Genomic DNA, 24,512 nt, shown 5'->3' with positions numbered 1-24,512 from the left:
ATTTATTCCTCTTCTGTTGGATGGACAAACTCCTTAACTCACATTCTATATCCTGTCTAGCTATATGTCATGTATTATAGAGTAAATGACTGAGACAGAACACACAGCAGACCTGCTAGAGTAGGCATCCATTCAGGAAACTCAAAAAGTGATCAGAACTAGTGTCCAGTACCCACTGATTCTAGAGCAGCGCACCACTCATTCTAGATGCCTAGCATGGGTGGCATCAGACTCTGAAAAGGGAACCCTTATCTCTAGGTTTTTAACTAGTAGTGACCAGGATATAATAACAGAAATAGAAAAAATATTGCTTTAACTCTGTTTTTCAATGCACTGTTTGTTTGTGGTTGGATAAAGGTTTGGCAGGGGGCATTTGGATTTCCCCTGACATAATTGCAGGGCTAGAGTACAGAAAGCTCATGTTCCACTGAGCTTTACAGAAGTTCAGTTCTTTTCTGGCAGGAAAGTAGTTTTGAATGACTCAACTCTTACCTCTTACTTCAAAGATTAATTAAAAGAGTAAAAAAGAAACTATTGGCATTTAGAAAAGCCATTCTTGCCAGAAATCTTGTCTTTCAAGACAATTTTCTCACTACAGGTTTAAAAGAGTACACTTAGGAGTCTCACAGATATCTGTTGGTAGTTCTAGTGCCAACCACATCCATGAGCCATAAGCTCCAGATTTATGTATACAACTGATTTATCAGCATCTACAGTGGATATGTAATATGAATCTCAATTTCGCAAGTGTGTAATAGATCTCTTGATTCCTATTCACTATCTATACCAATCCTCATTCACCCCAGGTCTTTTTTAGCCTAGTAATTGTGACCTTAACTCACCATTTGAATTGAATCTAAAATTTAAAAGTCAAGATTAACTATTCCACTTATCCCGTCATACTTCCCACTCAATCAATTAGCAGGTCTAGTTCAACCTACTTTTTAGATGTAGCCCAGTCTGATCACTTCTCATCACCTTGATAGATAACATGGACATCTGGCCTACAATGATAAAATGGCCTCATGATTTCTCTTCTCGTGACTCTTTGGAGTCTTCTGTCTTAGAATAGACTCTAGGGTCTAGCATAACAGTTTAAATATGTACATCATATCAGTTTCTCAAAAATTCTTAATATATAATTCAAATTCTTTAACATGGTCTAATGGATCCGACATGAAGCAGCGCTTGTGTTCCTCTCCAACCTCATCTTGGACTGCTCTTACTATTTCTCAGTTGACTGAAGCCATCCTGACCTAGTCATTGAAACACACCACACCCCATTTGATTTCTTTTGCTGCTTGAAATCAAATTTCCAGTCTTTGAATGGCTTAGATTTCAATTCAATTTGTTCTCAGCTTAAAGAATTTTCACAAATAACTTACTTAAAATTGCTCTTTTATTCTATTGTTCAAGTCAATTTCTAATGTATTTTTCCATTTTATTTTTCATCATAGCACTTACTAGTGTCTAAAAATGTATTGCACATTTGTTATTTATTTTTTTCTAGATTTCCCCCATTATAATGTAAACTGCACTAGGGCAAAAAAAAAAAAAAAAAAAAGGCATGATTCTTAATGTATATTCTTGGCATCTAGTATAATGCATGGGACGTTATAGTATTAAGTAACTATCTGTGCAAGTAAATGAATAAGTGAATGGAGGACTCATTATTGTAGATGTTTCCCCTTTAAAGAATGAATATCATATCTTTAAAATATGGACTCCACAAGGCAAGAATATTTAGAGGTCCTAAAACTATATCAGTATTTCAAAGTGTTTCTCTATTTAAAATTTTATTAAGGTATATTTTCCCAGTGACTTGTCTATTTCATTTGCATTTTCAAATTAACTAATGTAAACATTTTACAGCAATGTCTTATGTTTTTAAGTCTCTGCTATGCCTCTAATTATCTCCATTTTTCATTCTTAATTTTTTTTTTTTTTTTTTTTGTGTGTGAAGGGGGCCTTCTTTTTTCCTGGTTAATCTTGCCAGATATTTGACAATCTTATTATATTACTTTTCTCAAAGACTGATGTTTTTCTCTCTGTTGTATCTTTGTTTTCTATATCAATATTATCTGTTCCTATTTTTATTATTTCCTTTTGATAAATTATTATGTTTATTATTCCTATAGTTATTTGAGTTCAAGGACTATTTTCTTAATTTCATCCATTTTCTTTCTATAGCTATCTTTTAAGGTGATAAATTTCCCCCTAAAACCTACCTTATCTGAATCACCCAAATGAGTTTTATTTCCATAATTATTATTATACATATTTTATAATTTTCATTAAGAGATCTAATTTGACAAATGAGTTATTTAGAAGTATGTGAGGATTTTTTTCTAGTTATTGACATGAAAATTATAATATAGACAGATATTTTAGCATATATGTTATTAGTGTATTGATATATGTTGTAGCTTGCATGACGGCCCAGTATATGTTCAACTTTTACAATTACTCCATATGTCCTAGAGAAGAACATCCATTTCTTTCTTTTTTTTTAAATTTTTTTAATTATACTTTAAGTTCTAGGGTACATGTGTACAATGGCCAGGTTTGTTACATATGTATATTTGTGCCATATTGGTGTGCAGAACATCCATTTCTTAATCACTGAGTACAAAATTCTACACATCCCTTATGTTAATGATATTGTTCAAATATACTGTACCTTTACCAAGTGTCTTACTGAGTGTTCTGTAAATTATTAAGATAAAATTGCTAAAGTTCCCAGTCTAATTGCAAATATTTTCCATTATATCTTGCATATTTTGGATCATTTTATTTAAATATTTTAAATAATTTTTAAATTTTGAATAATTTTGAATGTATGAATTTGCAAAGATAGTACAGAAAATTCTTATATACTTCACACCTACTACATCATGTTATTACATCTTATATTAATGCAGCACTCTGGTCATAATTAACAAACAAATATTAATACATTATTATCATTAACTAAATTGCATACTTTATTTTTATGTTTTATACTTTTTATATTTTCATATTCTTAATTTTTAACTGATACAATTTTTCTAATCCCATGTGTTTCATTCACAGCAGGAAATTGTATTGAGTCATCATATTTCCTTAGGCTGCTCTTGACTGTGACAATTTCTCAGGCCTTTCTTCCTTTTTAAGGAGTTTTGAAATAGTTATGAGGGGTATTGGTGAGGTATTTTTTAGACTGTCCCTCAATTGGAATTATTATTTTTTTTCATGGTTAGATTGGCATTACGGATATTTGGGAGGAAGACTACAGAGGAAAATGCCATTCTCATCACAGTGGATTGAGTGTACATATAATCACCAAGATTTGATGTTGACATTAATCAACTAGTTGAAGTAATATTTGTCAGTTTTATCTTCTGTAAAGTTCCTCATATTTTCTCCCTTTTCATAGTGTACTCCTCGGACGGAAGTAATAAATGCAGCCTACACCTAAGTGGTAAGGAGTTATGTTCCACCTTAGTGAGGGCAAATGATGAACATAAATTATTTGAAAGTCTCTTACATGAGAAATTTGTCTCTTCCTCCAATTTGTTTAATAATTTATTTATGGAAGTATGATCTCATGAAAAATAGTTGTATAATTAGGATTATAGTATAGTACTATTTTATTTTTTTCTTAAATTATTTCAGCTTTGGCCATTGGCTATTGAGCTCTGTTAATTGTATGCCATGTCCCTTTATCTTATCCCCAGATTGTGGTGCTTTTTGGATTTTGGGGATGTGTTTTTGGTGTGTGTGTGTGTGTGTGTGTGTGTGTGTGTGTGTGTGTGTAGTTTTCTTGTTTGTTTTGTTTTCAGCATTTTCTTACTTTCTGGCATTAGAAGATGCTTCAAGCTCATACTGTATACTTCTTACTACACTCCTAGAAGCAGACCATGCTGCTATTAAAGCCATCAAGGCTCTCTGTTTCCAAAAAGCTCTGTTTTCAAATATGTTTGCAAAGGACCTTGATGCCTTTAATTGGAGCATGGCGTTGAAATCCAAGATTTCAGTGCTGTGTGTAACTGGTATATTATTATTTCTAGGTTTTCTCAGTGCGTAGAACTATAAAATGTGTGTCCACATATAACCCACATGTGCATACATATCTATAAATATTTCTATGTGTAATCTTCAGTGTTTATATCAAGTTAAGCCTGAATTTTATACTGATATATTCAACTGTAATCTATTACCATATATATCATTCTATTCTTCTTGTTTGTCTATAACCTCCCACCCCAACAGTAGGAAACCTGGCCCCACCATCCTGATTCATTACTTAGTTTTCAATTTAAAAATAAATATATAGTGGTATCAGAAATTTTTACCTGTATCCTTGTAGGAAACAAGTTTATGAAATAGAATGCAGTGTTTTTGTAGTTCCATTATCTTTTAGTCTTTCATTCATTTTCAAAGTTACATAGATATCATCTTTCTCCCAACCCCTTTCAATGGGGGTATATCATATATTTGTAATACAGTTAGATTACTTGTAACATTATAAATTATATGCTGGCATCCCCTCTCTTTTCTAAATGTGTATTTTTTATTTTGCACAAATTAAAATTCACCCTTTGTGCAGGATGTTTTGATCTTGACGAGTATATAATGTCATATATCCACAATTATTTTTTCATACTGAGTAGTTTCATTTCCCTGAAGAATCTCCTGTGCTTTGTCTATTCAGTTCCTCATCACCAAACCTCAGGCAACCAATAATGATTTTTCACCGATATATTCAACTGTAATCTATATATTTGCTTTGTCCAAAATATCATATATGTAGAATCATGCAGTATATAGCCCTTACACAATGTCTTCATTCACTTAGCATTATGCATTTAAGATTCATCCATGCCTTTCCATGGCTTGGTAGTTCATTTTTATCATGGAATGATATTCAATTGTATGAATGTACCACAGTTTGTTTATTCATCTGTCTATTGAAAGACACCTTTGTTCATTTTAGTTTATAATGACTATAAATAAAGCTGCCAAAAACCTGCGTGTGTTGGTTTTGTGTGAACATAAGTTTTCAAATCAGCTAGGTGAATATCTAGGAGTGTGATTGTTGTATAACATCATAAGACTTTGGTTAACTTTGTAAGAAACTGCCAAACTCTCTTCTAAAGTAAACGGTAAAGTCTTCCAAACTTTACCATTTTGCATTGCCACCAGTATGAATGAGAATTCCTTTTGTTACATATTCCAGGCCCAAGATGGTAGATCCACCAATGGCTTGCACCATGGACCTAGAAAAGTCACAGACACTCAACACCAGCTCATGAAAGCAGCTGGGTGGGCAGATGTAACCTGCAAAGCCACAGGGGCAGAGCTGCCCAAGGCCATGGGAGCCCACTTCTTGCATTGGCATGACCTGAAAGTGAGACATGGAGTCAAAGGTGCTCATTTCAGAGCTTTAAGATTTGATGGCCCTGTTGAATTTCGGACATGGAATTTGGGAAGGTCCAGTGGTGGAATGATATGGTTTGCCTCTGTGTCCCCACCCAGATCTCATCTTGAATTTTAACTCCCATAATTCCCATATGTTGTGAGAGGGAACAGGTGGGAGGTAGTAGAATCATTGGGACCGATCTTTCCTGTGCTGTTACCATGATAGTGAATAAGTCTTATGACATCTGATGGTTTTATAAAGGGGAGTTCCCCCACACATGCTCTCTTGCCTGCTGCCATGTAAGACATGACTTTGCTCATCCTTTACCTTCCACCATGATTGGGAGGCCTAGCCATGTAGAACTGTGTCAATTAAACCTCTTTCCTTTACAAATTACTCAGTCTTGGCTATGTCTTCATTAGCAGTGTGAGGACAGATTAATACAGGAGGCATTCAATAAATGTTTGCTCTGTATTTACGGGAACAGCTAAATACTTACTCATTAGTTTCCTTGACAATGAATGTTGTAAACCCCCTTCATATATGTGTTTGGGGGATGGTGTGGTCAACAGAATTTGCTCAGTGTGCTTTGGAACTGAAGTTGAGGCAGTGGTACATGCTAGGCCAACAGAGTTCAAGGTACAACTAATTTAAGTCAGCATAAAGGTCAAATGATAAGTGAGAACAAATTCAAATGCCAAGTTTGTGGAGACTGGTCAAAACAACATCATGGAAACTACTCTGTCAGAGTCAGAAACACAGGAATGATGACAGTGATAAAATGAGGGCAATATACAAATGACTGTATACCTACAGTCTGAGACATTTCCCTAAACCTCTTTAATATAGGCCCATGAAGATAAAGGTGGCCCCAAGTTTTTACATAGGATTTTCTTTTTTTTTTTTTTTTTTTTTTTTTTTTTTTTTTTTGAGGCAAAGTCTCACTCTTGTCCCCCAGGCTGGAGTGCAATGGCATGATCTCGGCTCACTGCAACCTCCACCTCCTGGGTTCAAGTGATTCTCCTGCCTCAGCCTCCCGAGTAGCTGGGATTACAGGCGTCTACCACTGCACCTGGCTAATTTTTGTATTTTTAGTAGAGACAGAGTTTCACCATGTTGGCCTGGCTGGTCTCGAACTCCTTACCTCAGGTGATCCACCTGCCTCGGCCTCCCTAAGTGCTGGGATTACAGGTGTGAGCCACTGCACCTGGCTAACTTTGGCTTTAAAACTCTGTTTTTCTGTAGCTCTGGCTGATTGTATTTATTTTTCAGACAACATGTCATCAAATCACTTCAGCTCTTATATGTATTGATTTTGGCTACAAATTCAACATAAAATGCTCTTCATTTTATATTTCATTTTGAAAGATTTAAGTTGCTGTTCAAGTTGGGTTGTTTTTTCTAATCATATGGTTTTATAGATCTCTAGTTCAGGTATATGGTGGTAGATCAGGTGGCTTGGGGAGAAAAGAATAAACAATGGATTGTCTTCTTACCCATTAATCCCTGCAAACTTTTCCCTAATCCTGAATAAAACACAAAGGTTCATTGCATCTGGAGTCACAAAAGTCTCCAATGTAACACAAAAAGTGGAAAACAAGCTTTCTTTAGTATTGCAGTATTACTGGAAATTTTTAAAAAGTAACAGGACAATAGGAGAAAAACATTAACATCCTATACACATTCAGAATAAGCATAAAAATTTATCTTTCTTAAGAAGAATTAGAGCACAACTCACTTCAAGCAGTATTTAACAATCAAGAATAACTTTCACTATTTTTTAGAACTGTACTTTAAATAGAATATGATATCTAAAGAGTATTAAAGAAACTTTTGAAATCAATTTTTTTCATACCTGAACATTTTCAAAGCTAATAAAAATTAAAAATTGAAAATGATAGTTTTTTAAATAATAAAGTATTATATTTAAAAATAGGACAGGTTCCCTCTTCTTCATAAGCAAATCAAAATTTTTGTTCATCCTATCAGATCTTTCCTTCAAATTCAATTGAAAATTAGTACAGCTTATTAAACTGGATCTTTTTCTTTCCTCTCTATTTTCTTCACAATTGCATATTTAGAAACCTGGATTATCTACATATTTTTCTCAAATTACTGTTATATGACTTATCTACATGCTAGTAATCTATCTCAAATATGTAAGTATGGCAGGTATATTGAAATGCACTGACACATTTTCTTTTTTTAACACAAAATGATAATCATATGGGTGCCAGAAGGATTAATTTCCTGAGGCGTCTTATAACCTTAACAGTAGAAAGTATGGTATTCCACACACAGATTAATTATAAAATGTGGTATTCTAAAATATCTAAATGTGGTAGGTTCTCAATTAACAACTGTAGAATGGTTTTACATTATTACTTTAATTGAGAAGTTTATGTAACTGAAAGTATGAATTGTGATGGGCTCTGTTATACATTTGTAGCAAATCCTTATCAATGTAAAACAGAGCCCAATTTAGTGCTGTAAGGTCACCTATGGATTTATTAGTGGTAGAAAAGTTATTAGAGCTTTGGAGTTTCTCAGCAGCTTTGGCCAATATACCCGTGGAATAGCACATTTCTGATGCTACATTTATTGTTAAGGGACATTGGGAATGGATTTCATTTTACTATGCCAGTTATCAGCACAGTCTTGTCATTTTCATCTGCTATCCATTTTGCTTGCTGTCTTCAAAATCTCACTTTAGTGTTATCTCCCTGGCCTGTTGTCATAGGCCACTGGTCTAGCAGAAAGCGTACTACCAATATAAACACAATAACAAAGAACGGATTACAAAAGGGAAAGATAATTGTCATAGGCACTTTCCTGAATTTTATTCCCAAAGGCTTCAGACTCAAAAGATTCCCCTGGCCCATCAGCCAAACCCATGTTGTAGAGTGTCACCATATCCGTGTCATACTCTAATCTATAGATAAAAATATTTTCTCTTTGGAAACCTGATATATTCTGACTTTATGTGTAATCGCTTTCTCTTGCTGGTCCCTTATCAATGAAGAAAGAACTTGCCAAACTCATTAATTCTCTTCCATTTGAACTGAAAAATGTTATCAGTGGGAATGCTTGTGAAATTTTAAATGTTGATTTGTTCCTTCTGGGGAACAGGCCATGAGGTATCATTGAAGGTTTTAAATGTTTTCATATACATGCCCTCCTCGTATATTCATGCATAAATTTCATTGACTAAAGAAAACCAAACTTAATCACAAATAAGTGGAATTTCCTAAATATAGTAAAATATACTTTTACTCAAAGTTTTATTATCAATTGTAGAGATGCCTCACTTAATGATAGGATACATTTTAAGAAATGCATTGTTAGGTGACCTCACTGATGTGTGACTATCACAAAGTATACTAACACAAACCTTGGTTACACACCTAGGATCTATGGTATGGCTTATATTCTAAGGCTACCAACCTGCATAGCATAGCATGTTGCTGTATTGAATACTGTAGTCAACTAAAACCAAATGGTAAGTATTTACATATCTAAATATAGAAAAGATACAGTAAAAATATGGCGTATGTATATATGAGGGGTGTGTGTGTGTGTGTGTGTGTATATGGTACACTTGTATAGGGCTTCTATGAATGGTGCTTGCAGAACTGGAAGTTGCTATAGGTGATTCAGCGAGTGAGTAGTGAGTGAATGTGAAGGCCTAGGACATTGCTGTTCACCAATGCAGACTTTAAAAAACACTGTACATTTGCTACACTAAATTTATAGAGAATATATTTCTTCAATAATAAATTAATCTGAGCTTGCTGTAACATTTCTAATTTATAAACTTTTTAATTTTAAAAACTTTTTGGTTCTTTTGTAATAAGCTTAAAACACAAACACATAGTTTGGCTGTACGAAAATATTAATTTCTGTCCTGGCGCAGTGACTCACACCTGTAATCCCAGCACTTTGGGAGGCCGAGGTGGGCCAATCACTTGAGGTCAGGAATTTAAGACCAGCCTGGCCAACATAGTAAAACCCTATTTCTACTAAAAATACAAAAATTAGCTGGGCGTGGAGGTGCATGCCTGCAATCCCAGCTACTCGGCAGGTTGAAGCAGGAGAATCGCTTGAATCTGGGAGGTGGAGGTTGCAGTGATCTGGGTTCATGCCACTGCACTCCAGCCTGGGTGACAGAAAGAGACTATCTCAAAAAAAAAAAATATATATACACACACACACACACACACACACACACACATATATGGTACATATATATATGGCACAGTAAATATGTAAACCAGTAACAGTCATTTATTAACATTATCAAGTATTATGCACTGTATATAATTGAATGTACTGTACTGTTATATGATTGCAGTGTAGTAGGTTTATTAACACCAGTGTCTCAAAAGTAATGCATTGCACTACAGCATTACAAGATTACAATGTCACTAGGTTATAGGAAATTTTTTTGGCTCCATTATAATCTTATGGGACTACTGTCATGCATGCAGTCCATCACTGAGCAAAATGTCATTATGTGGTACATGACTGTATTTCAAACATAATTTAGTTTCATACTCTAGTTAATGGAGTATTAAAGAATACTTCATATTAGTCTCATCTCTCAAGAAATGCTATTACAAGATACTTTATTCCTGTTTCTGATTTCTTTCTCACTCAGTATGTTGGTGAGCTTACACCTGCTTTCCTCTAGTGAAAAAATTAAAGATGTCTTTCTTAATATTCATCTGTAAACCCAGGTGGCCTACTTATCTGCCGATTTTGAATGGATATATAAAGGAAAATGCCAAGTAATTATACAAGGCAATGACACACTTGTTTTCATCTTACTAACCTTGTTTGGTTCCAGATTCACATATAATTTATCTGCTTTTGGGTTCTCAGTTTGTAGAAAACCTTTAGGTTCTTCCAGTAGCTAATAGGATTTGTCATTCTGTTTGAATTTAGTTCGGAATGTTCTTCTGACTTTGGACCTTGGCTTCACTAATGATATAGGAGAAAATGATGAAGAAAATTGATGGCATATTGTGTAGTCTTTTCCTCTTATTTCATTAGGAAATTAGACTTTCTGTCATGGTGCTTGATATGCTAGTGATTTCCCAGTGAAATTTTCCCATTCATGTCCCTTACAAAAAAAAAGAAAAAAAGAACTCTATGTGAATGGCATACCCAGTCACAGTTTATTAGATTAGCCATGGATTTCTGCCACAGAGATGGCAACATTTAGATAGGAGAATGAACTGATGTTACCTGGAGAAAAACAAAAATGAGTTTGATCAATCAGTATTGCTCCATGAAATCTGAGTTGGAAAATATGGACAGAATAAGGTGATTAGAAACGGTAACTATAGATGAAAGGTCCTTAAAAGAGAAATGACATTTTACAAAAGGAGGGAAAAATGTTAGAGAGTAAGAAGAATAGATGAGGTCTGAATGGGCTTAGGGACACACGGCTGTAGTCCCAGGTGCTTAGAGGGCTGAGAAGGGAGGGATTTTGAGCCCAGGAGCTCAAGGCCAGCCTAGGCAACAAAGTAAGAGCTTATCTCTTAAAAAACAAAAAGAAAAGAAAGAAAGAAGAAAAGAAGGAGAGAAAGAGAGAGAGAGGGAGAGAGGGAGGGAGGGACGGAGGGAAAGAAGGAAGGAAGGAAGGGAGGGAGAGAGGGAGGAAAGAAGGAAGGAAGGAAGGGAGGGAGAGAGGGAGGAAAGAAGGAAGGAAGGAAGGGAGGGAGAGAGGGAGGAAAAAGAAGGAAGGAAGGGAGGGAGGGAGAGAGGGAGGAAAGAAGGAAGGAAGGAAGGAAGGAGGGAGGGAAGGAGGGAGGGAAGGAAGGAAGAAAGAGAAAGAAAGAATACCTTCTTTGAAAAACACTGTACATTTAATACACTAAATTTATAGAGAATATATTTCTTCAATAATAAAATTGTAGTCCCAGCTACTCGGGAGGCTGAGGCAGGAGAATGGCGTAAACCCGGGCGGCGGAGCTTGCAGTGAGCTGAGATCCGGCCACTGCACTCCAGTTTGGGCGACAGAGCGAGACTCCGTCTCAAAAAAAAAAAAAAAAAAAAAAAAAAAAAAAAAAAAAAAAAAAAAGAGAGAAAAGAAAAAAAAAGAAAGAAAAAATTAGAATATGTGAAATCTGGCGGTTCAGCTTCAGAGAGCAGACCAAAGACCTCAGATGGTAGTATGTACTCGGGGATCACCTTCTTTCCTGCTCACTAGAGAGAGCCTATAATCTTGTGATAATGCAAAGGAATAGTAAAGGGTGACCCATGAATGACACCAGAAAGAATAGAAAACATTCAGAAACAAATACGATGTCAGCACTGATGCCAGCTATGGTTCAGCACAAGTCCAGTTTGTAAGGCACAGAGAGTAAGACACCAGAAAAGAACTGTTGCGTTGTCTTTTATATCTAATGTGGCTTTGTTTTTACATTTTCTTAATCGAATGTGAATGTCCTAAATTCTCAAAACTTTAAATGTAAACAACATGCATGGTTTTTCAGAAAACAACATTTTGAATATTAAAATGATAAAATAACTGTTTGCTGAGATCATGAGCACCAGGTCATGTGATGTGTTTCTTAAAAATAAAATGTCTTGGCCTCTCTCAAACTTGAGGACTTAGAATCACCAGAGAAATAGCTCAGAAATCTACATTTTCACAATTTGTCCATGATGAGTTGTATTCATTCTTATGCTGGTCATTGTTCCATAGATCCTTCAGATTCACTTGGCTAGGCTATCTAATGTGCTCTCAGTGATTACAACAATTGAAGAGGTGGGACGTGAGGCCTTTCCTGGTGTGCTGTAGAGGAAGGAGAGTGGAGACACAAAGAGACGGGAATAAGGTAATGTATTCATCGTAATTTATTCATCTATCCACTAAACAACTTTCTTTCTGCCATTGGAGATGGGCCAGAGTAAAATCTCTTTACCAAGTTATTAAGAATTGGGTAGGTGACAAGAGCACCAATGCCCTATGACTGAATAGACATAACTTAAAAGCAAATGAATGATGCTGGACAACGTTTTGAGACAAATAGCATAACACAGTGGTTAAAAAAGTTATCAGAGAGAAGATAATTGATGTACAGTACAAAAAAGGAGATTTAACAAAAGTTTTCTTGGTATTTCTGAAAAGGAGATTTTTCATTTCAACATTTTTCTGAAGATGAATTCTACTTTAAAATAGAAAGTAATTTTCTTATCTTCAGCAGAACAGAGGTAACAGATAATAAAATGTCTTTAATATTGCTGGAAAGTACTGATTCAGAATAATCAACATTGAGATATATCCTAGTTGTGTAGTCTAGTTTCAAAAATATAAAATGTTCAGGTATCCAGGCAGAGAAATGCAAGACAATAAAAACATTAAGATTATCTGAAACTTCTCCATAGCCACAGTAATTGTCTAAAGGCAATTGAGCCATGTCTACAAATTACTGAGGAAAATAATGATTCAAGTGTACTGTATCATGCCAAGGTGACAGTAAAGTACAAAGGTAACAGGCACTTATATCTAAATATAAAAACTATCAAGTAATGTAGACCCCAAAGATTAATCAATGAAAAAAATTCCAGTCAAACCAGAAGCTCCAGTAACAGGACTTGTGATCACAAGAATACTAAGAACTACTTAGTAGTCTATTAAGGTAATTTGAGGTAATTAAAGTGATAATATGGAGGGTTTTGCACTGAAGACTATTCAAGGCTTCCTAAATTATTGAGCATATAACTAAAACAGAAAAATTAAGTGCCTAAAAGTGGGAAATAGCAGTGAATGGATTTCTAAACCTCTCATGTTTGCATTTGGCTCTGCAAGTATTTCCCTGTGTTTTCTTGCAGACTCAAGTTAAAAAATACATGCTCAAGCAATTCAGTTAGAAAATGGGCAAAAGACATGAATAGACATTTCAACAGAGAGGAATTATAAATGACAAGTAATCACATGCAAAGATGTTCATGATCATGTGAAAGTCAAAGTCATATACTATGAGATCTCACTATCAGAATGGCCAAAATGAAAAAAAAAAAAAAAAAATAGTGGTAACACCAAATGCTGGTGAGGATGTTAAGAACCTAGATCATTCATTTTAATAAGGAGTTTGACTTCATTTGTCTGATGCTTCTGCTGACAGCTTTTAAGCCTCACCCTCCCTTTTTCCGCCTACCATAGGTTTGGTCAAGTTGATAAAACCTAAGCATTTCTATCTTTGGCACTGAATATGCAAGGGAAACTTCAACCTAGATCCATCCCCTAACCACAATTTAAAAAAAAAAAAATCTTCAGCCAGACTCCCTTTTTTATTTTCTCAAGCCATTTAAAAACTGTTGAAAAAGGCTGTCCTACTCTTCCCAGAGACTGCAATTATGTAAGTAATAAACATTTGCATATTCTTTTGATGTATGTGTTCAGCATCATCAGTCTTAACCTCCAAGCAAAATTTGGGGTGGAGTTCTTGCCTGCCTTTACAGGATGACCAAAATAATACTCACAAATTCCTGTTGGGAGTGTAAAATGGTACAGCCAAACTGGAAAACAGTTTAGACATTTATTTTAAAACTAGAAAGAGACTTACCAAATGGCCTAACTGCACTCTTGGACATTTATTCCAGACACTGAAACATTTATTTTCACATACAAACTTGTACACTAATAGGCATAGCAGATTTGTTCATAAAGCAAAAGTAGATACTACCAAAATGATCTTCCATGGTTAGAGTTAAACAAACCATGGTACATCAGTACTATGGAATTCCACTAATTAAATAAAAAAAAAAAAGTGTATACATGCAACAACGGGTGAACTGGAAGAAAATTATACTGCATAAAAAAACCAATCTTATGTATATACATACTGTATGATTCTTTTCATTTAACTAAGGAAATGGGGAAACGATTATTGAATGTCAGAGGTTAAGGATAAGATAGGGTAGAGCTATACAGAGGTAGCATGCAGGAGTTTTGTGGGGTTGGCACAATTATGTGTTTTGATTGTGGTGATGGTTACACAAAGCTACACATACAATAAAACTGTACAAACTACACACGTACATATAAAAGTTTATTTATAAGTGGTGAAATGTGAATAATCTCTGTGGATAGCACCCTTGCAAATTTCATGTTAATTTTTATATTTTACTATAGTTATATAAGTTGTTGACATCAGAGGAGGCTAGATGAACGGTACACAGGATTTCCCTATACATTTCTTTTTGCAATTTCCTGTGAATCCATATTTACTCCAAAATAAGAAGTTAAAAACGTTTTGAAAGACACTTCAGAAGCAGAACACAAACAGGAAGGCTGCAGGACATACAGAACAGAATCCCTATAACTTTACTTTTCAGAGACAGAAAATTACACCTATCTAAGTTAAAGGGTAAGTGTACAGTGCAATGTCTAATTCTTTGTTTCCCAGAATGGACGTAGGGTACCTCCACGGAAAGCTGGAGTTCTTGACATCGTCTGGTTTTGAAAAGCAGAGGAAACAGCTGAATCAGAAAGCACACAAAGAAATAATGTTTGCTCCAAATATCTAGTCTCTCCATGGAGTGGAAATACATTACGTACTGCCAATAATCCTATGGCCACATTAGCAAGTTAGAAACAAAAGTTCACAGGCAAAATTCTGGATTATCCCATTATCCTGAAACAAGACTCTGGCCTCTTCCTAATTAGGAGCTTCTGCAAATAGCTCCTTTTGAAAAACAATAACAACAAAAGAAAAACTTACCTCTTTCAAAGATGAGTAATCAGAAAACATCCAACTAGGATAGTATAGAAAAATTTAGAAAAAGGAAAGAGAAAGCAAGAAAAATAAATAACCAATGGAGAAATCTCACATGAAGAATTATTAAACCCACATGTATTTTGATCTGTTGTTATAAATGTTGATGTTATGTTGATGATTCATGATTAACCATATTTTTCTATGCTTATAATTTTTCTCTAGCTAATTTGTTTTCATGATGGGCTGAAATTAAATTTTCTAATATACACTTATAGACAATCACTTTCATTCCTTAATACATTGTGATTTTTCTTGAGGTTTAGAATATGGGTTATGGAGTCAGGCTACCTGAAGTTAAATAAGTCCTGGCTTCACAGTTTTGTGCCTTAGGCATATTCCTTAATCTCCCACAGCATGTACTCCAATGCATATAAATATCCACTCCCCACTTTTTACTGATTTTGATTTTGATTAAGGGAGCAATATATCCACCTGAAAACTCTCCCAGCTTCCCTTGCAGGTAGAGGTGACGATGTGATGCAATTATTGCCAGTGAGATCCAGACAGAAGTCACCTGAGTGATTTCCAGAAAATGTTGCTTTCTTGATAGAGGCTATGCTTCTACTGCTTCTCATTTATCTCCTCATGCCTATAATGTTGGTCTCATGCCTGAGGGAAGAGAAAAGGCTTGCTATTATGAACACAAAACTGAATGCCAGGAATGGTGGAGGAGATAGGTACAAGGAGGGTAGTTACCCTGCCTCGAGCAAAGGCATGAACCCCTGAACTGTGTGCTTCCTGACCACTTGTTTGGTGAGAAAAAACAAGATTTGAAGGTGTTGCAGTGGTGTCACTGTTATGTGGAGCAAAATGCGTTTCTCTAAAGTTCAGTTTTTCATCAGTAAAGTGAGTAGTACAAATTACATATTTCAGAGGTTTATTTTTAAAATTAAACGACTGTATTGTTTATGCCACTATTGTTTCTATTATCTGTTACTAGCAGCAAAAGCTTAATTATTCCATGAGATTTGTTTTTGTCACTATTGTGTTCTCTATATCTAACCCCAAACATAGTAGGCATTAAATATACGGTTATGCAAGCCCATATTGCTTCAATGAATTGATAGGGCCTGCCCTGAAACACATCAAATCCCACTGATGAATTTTGTTTACAAAATGTTGACTTTTTCATATCCCTTTGAGTAATATCTTATAAAAATATGCATAATATATGAAATTAATACCAATTTATTGAATTAAAGTTTTTCTTCATATAGCCAACCTTACTTTTTAAAGATTAATCTGGTTGGTTCTACAGGAACAAAAAAAAATCACGTTTGTTTGAGACATTTACACCAAGGAAAATAAAATGAGATGGCTAAAGAAAATGCATCCCCAAAATGTGTCTGTTATTATACAATGCTGTCAAAAATGCAAATATTTCATAGTATATTGGAAATATGAGTTTGAACCCTGAATAAGGCTACTTTGTTCATTACTAAGAAATTATTTGCATTTTCATTGCACTTGAAAGCATGGATATTTTGTACATGCTAATAATTACAGTGAATTAATAAGCATATGTCATCATATCCTATTAACTATTGACATTGTCACTTTATGATTTTCTTTTGTCAATATTTCAAGAATTTCTCATTTAATTTGTTGGTTTTCTTTTGGTGGATTTTTGCCACCAAGAGAATTATGAGACAACATGAGTGGTTATTGGATTCATTACTTGAAATACTGTGGATACATAATTGACAATTAAAATTATACTCTGACAGAGGCTCTGCTTCTACCTCTTCTCATTTATCTCATCATGCCTATAACATTGGTCTTATGCCAACATTACTTTTCTTTAACTTCCAATAGTCAAATGGATAATAATCAACCACTTTGATTAAATATTTAAAACTAAATATATTTTCTGTTTTTCATCTTCATTTTAGCTATGATATAACTCTGATTATAATTCATATAATTCATATAATTCTGGTTATGTTTGATTTATCCAAAATGTAAATAATGGAATGAAATTTTTAAACAGACTACCCATATGTCAATTAGTTCTGTAAGCAATGAATATTTCATAGATATTTAAATAGTTTTACATTACTAAATTTATGACTATCAAGTAGGGGTGGTAGAGTAATAAACAAAATGCCATCTTCTCTTTTTGAAGATAGTTACAGAGACTAAACAATATATTTTCTCATCTTGGCTACTTTTATTGGGAAAAAAAAAATGCCCTACCTTGATGTACGCAAACCTCCTATTCAGTGAAAGGAGAACAAAATAGTCTCAAGTCTTGAAACAGAAAGTTCTGCACTGATGTGCCCACTTTCTGAACACATGATGTCTTGGACAGTGGTGAGATATACCCAGGCAAGTGAAGATGGGTACCCATCCTCACAATAATCATGCGTTACTGCACACACTGGGATCCCTGCATGTTTCATGTAATTGTTTTATCTTCAAGTTGAGCGTTAACATGAGTGTTAATGCTAGCAAAACATTTCATGATTGAAATGATGCTAATACAAACTTGACATGATGCTCAGCTTCTAGGTTTGTCTTTTTCCTGTTTGACAAAGAAAGTGAAGATAATGTATCTACATTTACTTACTAGCAGAGTGTAATTTCAATAGTCAATTATATATCCACAATATTTTAAGTAATGAATTGAATAACCACTTGTGTTGTCTCAATTTTTTGGACAGAAAAAAATCTGCCAAAAGAAAACCAACAAATTAAATGAGAAATTCTTGAAATATTGACAATAGAAAATTATAAAGTGACAATATCAATAGTTAATAGGATATGATGACATATACTTATTAACTCACTGTACTTATTAACATGTACAAAGTACCCCTGCTTTCAAGAGCAATGAAAATGGACATAATTTCTTAATAGTGAGCAAAGTACCCTTATTCAGGGAGATGTCTAAGTAAAGAGAAATTGGTAGATAAATAGTTGCATAATTTATATATCTACATTACTTCTTTTGTAATCCAGGAGGTCATAAGGACCATCTTAAATAAATTACTTAGTATTTCCAGGATCTGTGTGATTGTTACCAGTTCATAGACATTCTTTCTACATCCTTACTTTTTCCTCTAGAGCTAACTCAAATTTATAAATAAATGCTACAAACCAAATACCTGGAAAATGGAGAAAGAATAATTACATGAAAATTAGTTTGAGGGGCATTAATTTTTAGTCTTAGTTGTGGTTGTGTTAATTATGCTTTATTGATCTCTCTGCTCTGCCATTCACCCCATCTTCCATCAGTGTGCTGACAAAATACCATTTAGTGAATGTTAAAGGTGCACTGATACTAACTTGTTCATGTGTGTTTCTCGGAAAACATGCATTTTGACATTTTCACATATAAATTGGAAAACAGTTGAAAGAAGAGAATATTTTTCTTTGAGAAAAGGTTGTGAAATGACAAAAGAATTATCAAAAAAACTACATATATATACTCCCATAAAGTAATCAATTTGGACAATTTCTTTTCATGTCATGTGTGTACAGTAATAGATGCTTATTTCCTTCACTCTTCATTCACTAGTACTAATTTAATTTTGGATCAAATAGTTAGGAACAGGAGGGAGTTGGTTAGGCAAATTTCTGTAAGTCCTGGAAGGCTATCACTATCCATGCTATAATATTGTATATCTGCTAATTTTTATTTCTCACTGCAGAAACTCATGTGAATATTTCCTCTCCATTGACTTTCATACCCTAGAGCAGATGTTAAAATGTTTTAAAGAATTAATAGATATTGTGGTTTGCTGTTTGTTATTTTGGCAAGGCAGGGAGGTCATGGTCTTAGTGATGCTTGGTGGCTTATTGAGTAAATCTCTTTTTGCTTGTAAATCCAGGGAAAATACTCAAAAAGAAAAAGAAAAGAAACATTCAAAGATCTTTGAGGAACTGTGCCTTATGTGTCAGAACATTAGCCCTTTGGTCTTTGTGTTGAATTTTAAAATGTTATAATTCTATTCACGTTCATATCATTTCTTAAGATGGCACTGACACTATGTTTTTGTAACACAGTCTTACTCTTGATACAAATGTTTTCAGTATATCTTATGACAATATAATGTGATAATTTTAATTATCAAAATTATTATCAATAATATCTGTTGGTGACTTATTATTTGCTAAGCAATTTCTCCATATAACAGATATGGAAATATAAATTTTGGCGAGAACTCTAGAAATGTACATACTTGTTTTCACAGTATGGTACCAGACTAGGGTAAAAATGTTAAAAAGTGCTCAAAACCTATCTGATGACTCTTAATCACCTCTTTCACATAGAGGCTATATATGTTTGAGGAAGTCATAATCATGAGAAGGATTTGTGAGTCAGAATTTTTAGAGTTGATGTGCTGTTGTTCCTAGTAATAGGTATCTCCAAGGTAGAAAGTGGAGTTTGCTTGGATCTCACCTCAAGCCTATGAGAGGGGCCTCAGCCTGTCTTGTTTCTTACTGGTGGGGTACTGAGTAGCTTGCTATTTGACTCCTGCCTGAAATTTAAAGTCAAAACACAGACTGGCTTAATGCTGATGGACCAGGCTGGGCACAGATGGCTGAACTGAGGATTGGCCTGCACTCTGGGGCTTGTTAGGGCAAATAATGCTGGAGTATTTCACAGAAAATACATGAGAATCACAAATGAGTCATGAATCATAAATAAACTGTCTATGCAGAGTCACTGTATATTCTGTACAAGGAAACTAGCTAGAAAGCAGTTACCTTTCAGTCCTGAAAGAGTCAGGAATAGCATCTTGGGAGTCAGGGAGAGGGTAGGTACAAAAGACACAAGGAGCCAATCATATCCATTTTCTTACTCGGGACACCCACACATAGCTGACTCAAGCAAGAGAGGAAAAATTTAACTTTAAATCCAGTTCAGAATGTTGAAATTTTGGACTGAGTTTTCTAATATCTGAATCAATGTTGTATTTTGTGAATGAAAGTGATACATGATTTATTATGTAAAACCAAGGGTTCTCAACTTTAACTGCATATTCGAATCACCTTGGGATACTTATTTATTATTATTATTATTATTAATTATTATTATTATTAGTGGGCAGAGACTGTGCTTTACTCATCTCTCTATTCACAGGCCCTAAAGCATTAATAAAAAAACATAGAAATTATCATTTAACTGTTTTGTTGATAAGCCTTGGCAGCAGTGTATTTAAGAGTTTCCCGTGTTACTCTATGTTATGGCCTATGTTGAGAAACACAAATTTTAAGGAACAGCAAACTCATGGAACCTGTTGGAGATTTCATCCAGAGAAAGAGAAGAAATGGACCCCCCGTGAACAAATGTAAGACTTGGGTGTGAGAGAAAAATATGGTACTTTATGACTTCGCTGTAGGAGTTTTGCTTGTTCAGTGTTTTACCTACACATTTATTATCCCATTTTATTCTCACATTAACAACATAAAGAAGTGATTGGTAACTCCATTGAGTCCACACAGAGAGGAAACCTGTCTAGGTATAGGCCTATTCTTTTTTCGCCCATGTAACTTTGCTGCATGTCAGCATAAAAGGAAACAAATAGTATATGAATTCAAGGAAAACAAAAATGAGAATGGATTTTAAAAATCTAGGAAATGTGAAGATTAAGCTTTTACTCTTTGTCTTCTTGCCAGAGATGTGATGTCCTCTCTATAAACTTACCTTTTATCATGCCCCAGGTCAGGGTCTTTTTTATGTCTACCAGTTTTCAGCATCGTAATTCCACCCTGCCTTCTAAAACTGTCACTCCCTTCTGAACACATGGCTTGGATCAGGGGAATATCTGTGGGAATACAGCTAACATTTTACCATATCTTGTAAGAAAGCTGGATCAAAAAACATAAAGTAGTTTGGGCTAGCAGTTTACACCTCTGAAAACTTTAAAAACAATACAATTTCTGTCAATTTAAATTAATAGAAAAAATTTACCATGGCCAATGATAACTGGCTTTGTCTCTCATTTTTCACTTACTAAAATGATACCACATGTTTTCAAATTTCTTGTATATGAGAATTATTGTAATTAAATAAAAGCTAAGCTTAAAATTAACATATTAAATGCCTAAGAGTAAAGATATTATTTGGATTAATTGTGTTGACCATGTATTATTCAGAGCAACTGACTCATTTGAAAGGATAAAATAATACCACGACATTATTGGAAGTGTTCTCTAATTAGAAGTCAAATAAGTTTATTTTCTTTTTTTCAAGTATTTTTTCACAATGGAATATGGACCAGATGGATAATTCATGTCAGTACTGAAACATACTGTGTTTCTTAAAGGCAAACAGCGGTTCAAGCTTTCATGCCTTTTCCCGTGTTGTAAGTATTGGGAGACAGCTCTTACTAATGTTTTCATACTTCTGCACAGTCTAGGCTTTCTGAGCAAAGACCACTGAAAAACTTGATTAAAGGATGATTAAATGGCAGACATAACTTAGAAGTTAGAGATAATGTATCCCTCCAAAAGATTAGAGATTTTTCTTCCTCAGAGTGATTTGCTCACATTCCAGGTGGAGACCTTCCTCTTCCCTAACAGGAAAGGATTTGTTTATATTCTATTTAAACAGGTGTCTATCTCTCTTTCTTACTCCCTCCCTTTCGAGGGAAGGGGGGCAAATGCATCAGCCCTACAGAAGCTCTGAGTTTTATTGTATTGGATTCCATATTTACTGATTCCTTTCCAGTAGTACAACGCCTCTGCACAATCATGTGGACACCTGGCCCTCGTCACACTGTCCTATGGGAAACTGGAGCATAGGAACTAGTCCTAAAGTAGTCTGTGAGTAATAAACAGCAGCCATTACTCTGACCCAGGGATCTCATATTTCCTGACAGAAAACTACATACCCATATGCATGCACATATGCACATATCACATATATGTATATGTGTGTGTGTGTTAAGTATATGTAAGTGTTCCCTCCTCTTGAAACATCAGTTTCCCAACTCTTCATCCATCCTTTCTGCTTGGCCAATAACACTCTTCATCTAGAATCTGTCAATGTACTCTTTCAATGAAACAATGCCTAAGAATTACAGGTTGGTCATCACTGATTATGTGGTCTATAGTGCTTTGTGCATATTTCTTCAAATACTCATGATTCTCCTTTTTAATGTTTTGATAAGACTACATCTTCCCTTTTGAGTTAGAATCTTAAAAGATACCAACCATGTTCTAGTCATTGTTTTATCCTGGCAGCTATCACGTTCCCCAGGATATAATATGTGATTTAGAAATAATTAGTGAATACTAAGAGGTTTCAGTGGATTCAGGGTTACAGGAAGATTATAATCTTTGTCATCTTTAAGTCTCAAATCAATTTTTACAGGTATAAAATTTTTAAACAAGTATAATAGACAGGCTTGTAAGTATATGCATTAAGGGAAGAAGGTAGAGGCAATCTGATTCATATGCATAGCTGATCTTACAGATTTACAAATTGGTTAGTTGATTTCAGGATGAAGATGTTAATTGGCTAATTGTTTGTTAAAGAGGCAAAGATTCTCCTTACCTAACCTAATGACCCTTGTTTTCACTCTCAGACCACCCTCTGAGCTCATTATCTAAACTCTGTAATCCAGACATGACACTGATTCACTGTATAAATATTGGTAATGTCTATTTTTCCTTGGTAAACTGTATTTAAATCATTCCTCGATGAAGCAGGCACTCACAATATGACTATTCTCTAATAACAGAGGATTCTTAACATTTTACCAACATTGAAATAACAAAATATGAGGTAGTTTCCCATTTTCTGAAAGAATATATATATTTTTTCAAATACACACCCACTTTTAATGCACAGATCCTATGTAATATTTAAATATGCAATTGTTTTTCCAAAGCACCACAAAGATTTTGGTTAAAAAGTAATTTGTAAACTTCACTGAAACTATCTTGTTTTATGACATGGTTCTCACTGGAACCATTAAATATGGAGTAATTTGATAAAGGAAGAGGCAAATAATCTCAAAATGCAGTGGAAGATCAATGTCAAAGTAACTAATTCCATGGCTAGTTTTTTGTTATTCCATAAAATAAGAATGTTAAAGAAAAATATTAGGGGATATAGAAAACTGATTTCTCTAAGAAGCAAGCAATAGATAGATATATTATACATACAAAAGTAATCTTCCTTTAAAATCCTGAAAATTTATTTTAAGAAGAATGTTGACCATAACACATAAGTAGTGTCACTAATAGTTATTCAGATTGTACAATGCCCTGGTTTCAAGCCTTGGCATGCTGTCACAAATTGGGAACATAATAATACTCACTTTATTTTCTTAATAGAAATGAAAGCTAAAAATATCATAATACATCTAAACATTATAAATATATAGAAAAGGACCCGGGGGGTTTGGCTCATGCCTGTAATTCCAACACTTTGGGAGGCCAGGGCGGGTGGATCGTGAGGTCAGGAGATCGAGACCATCCTGGCTAATACGGTGAAACTCCGTCTCTACCAAAAATACAAAAATTTAGCTGGGCGTGGTAGCGGGTGCCTATAGACCCAGCTACTCGGGAGGCTGAGGCAGGAGAATGGCATGAACCCGGGATGTGGAGATTGCAGTGAGACGAAATGGCACCACTGCACTCCAACCTGGGCAACAAAGCGAGACTCCATCTCAAAAAAAAAATATATATATATATATATATATAAAACATATATATTATATACATACATATATATTATATATATAAGAAGAATTTTATATGTTATTGATCTTAAGTTTCTATTTATCCTTCCTAACATTGCCCCTCATCAAACTTCCGTATACAGATCAACCGAAATCACTTCACCTATTAATGCTTGTCACCTTATTCAACCAACAGATTAAATCACATTCGACTACACTGCTTCCTCTAAAAAGATGACACCAAATATCCTTATCTACTCCCTAATTTGTAAAAAGCTTTCTCTTTATTTCCCTGAGTAGCTTTTCCCTTATTATTCTACACTAGTCAGTTTGTTAAAATATAAAAATATATCACAAATATATCACAAAGATAGTTACCTTCTAGTTTTATTAATGACTCAAATTACTTTGTGATATTCCTTTCCCTAAAATCACACACTTTCTTTTCCAGAAGGTATGTGTGTGTGTATATGTAAGATAAATGTGAGATACTGATGCACATATACATAAATGCATGCATAACTGTGTGTACATATATATATATAAAATGAAAAGAATTAATACTTATTCCCAAATATAATATTCTCAGTGATGATGAAGGATATGATAGGTGGAAAGAAAAACAAAGAGAAAAGTTTAAATCCATTTCAGTCACTTTGATTAAATGTTTTACATTTTCAC

The 24,512-nt window shown here is 34.4% G+C and overlaps 1 long non-coding RNA gene across 2 annotated transcripts in view; it reads right to left on the bottom strand.

The window, feature by feature from the left end:
- Positions 1–11,772: 11,772 nt before the first annotated feature.
- LOC126959395 (uncharacterized) overlaps positions 11,773–24,512 on the bottom strand; it is a 129,135-nt gene continuing 116,395 nt past the window's right edge. For both annotated transcript variants that reach the window (XR_007727524.1, XR_007727525.1), the window contains exons 5-6: positions 15,625–15,801; positions 11,773–12,203 (exon numbers count right to left, since the gene is read on the bottom strand). This is a non-coding gene — a long non-coding RNA (uncharacterized LOC126959395). The remainder of the gene's footprint in view (positions 12,204–15,624; positions 15,802–24,512) is intronic.

Source organism: Macaca thibetana, chromosome 7, assembly GCF_024542745.1.
Source record: "Macaca thibetana thibetana isolate TM-01 chromosome 7, ASM2454274v1, whole genome shotgun sequence".
Taxonomy (NCBI): Eukaryota; Metazoa; Chordata; class Mammalia; order Primates; family Cercopithecidae; genus Macaca; species Macaca thibetana.
The sequence above is the reverse complement of the archived record's forward strand: the minus strand, read 5'-3'. Positions and strand labels throughout refer to the sequence as shown.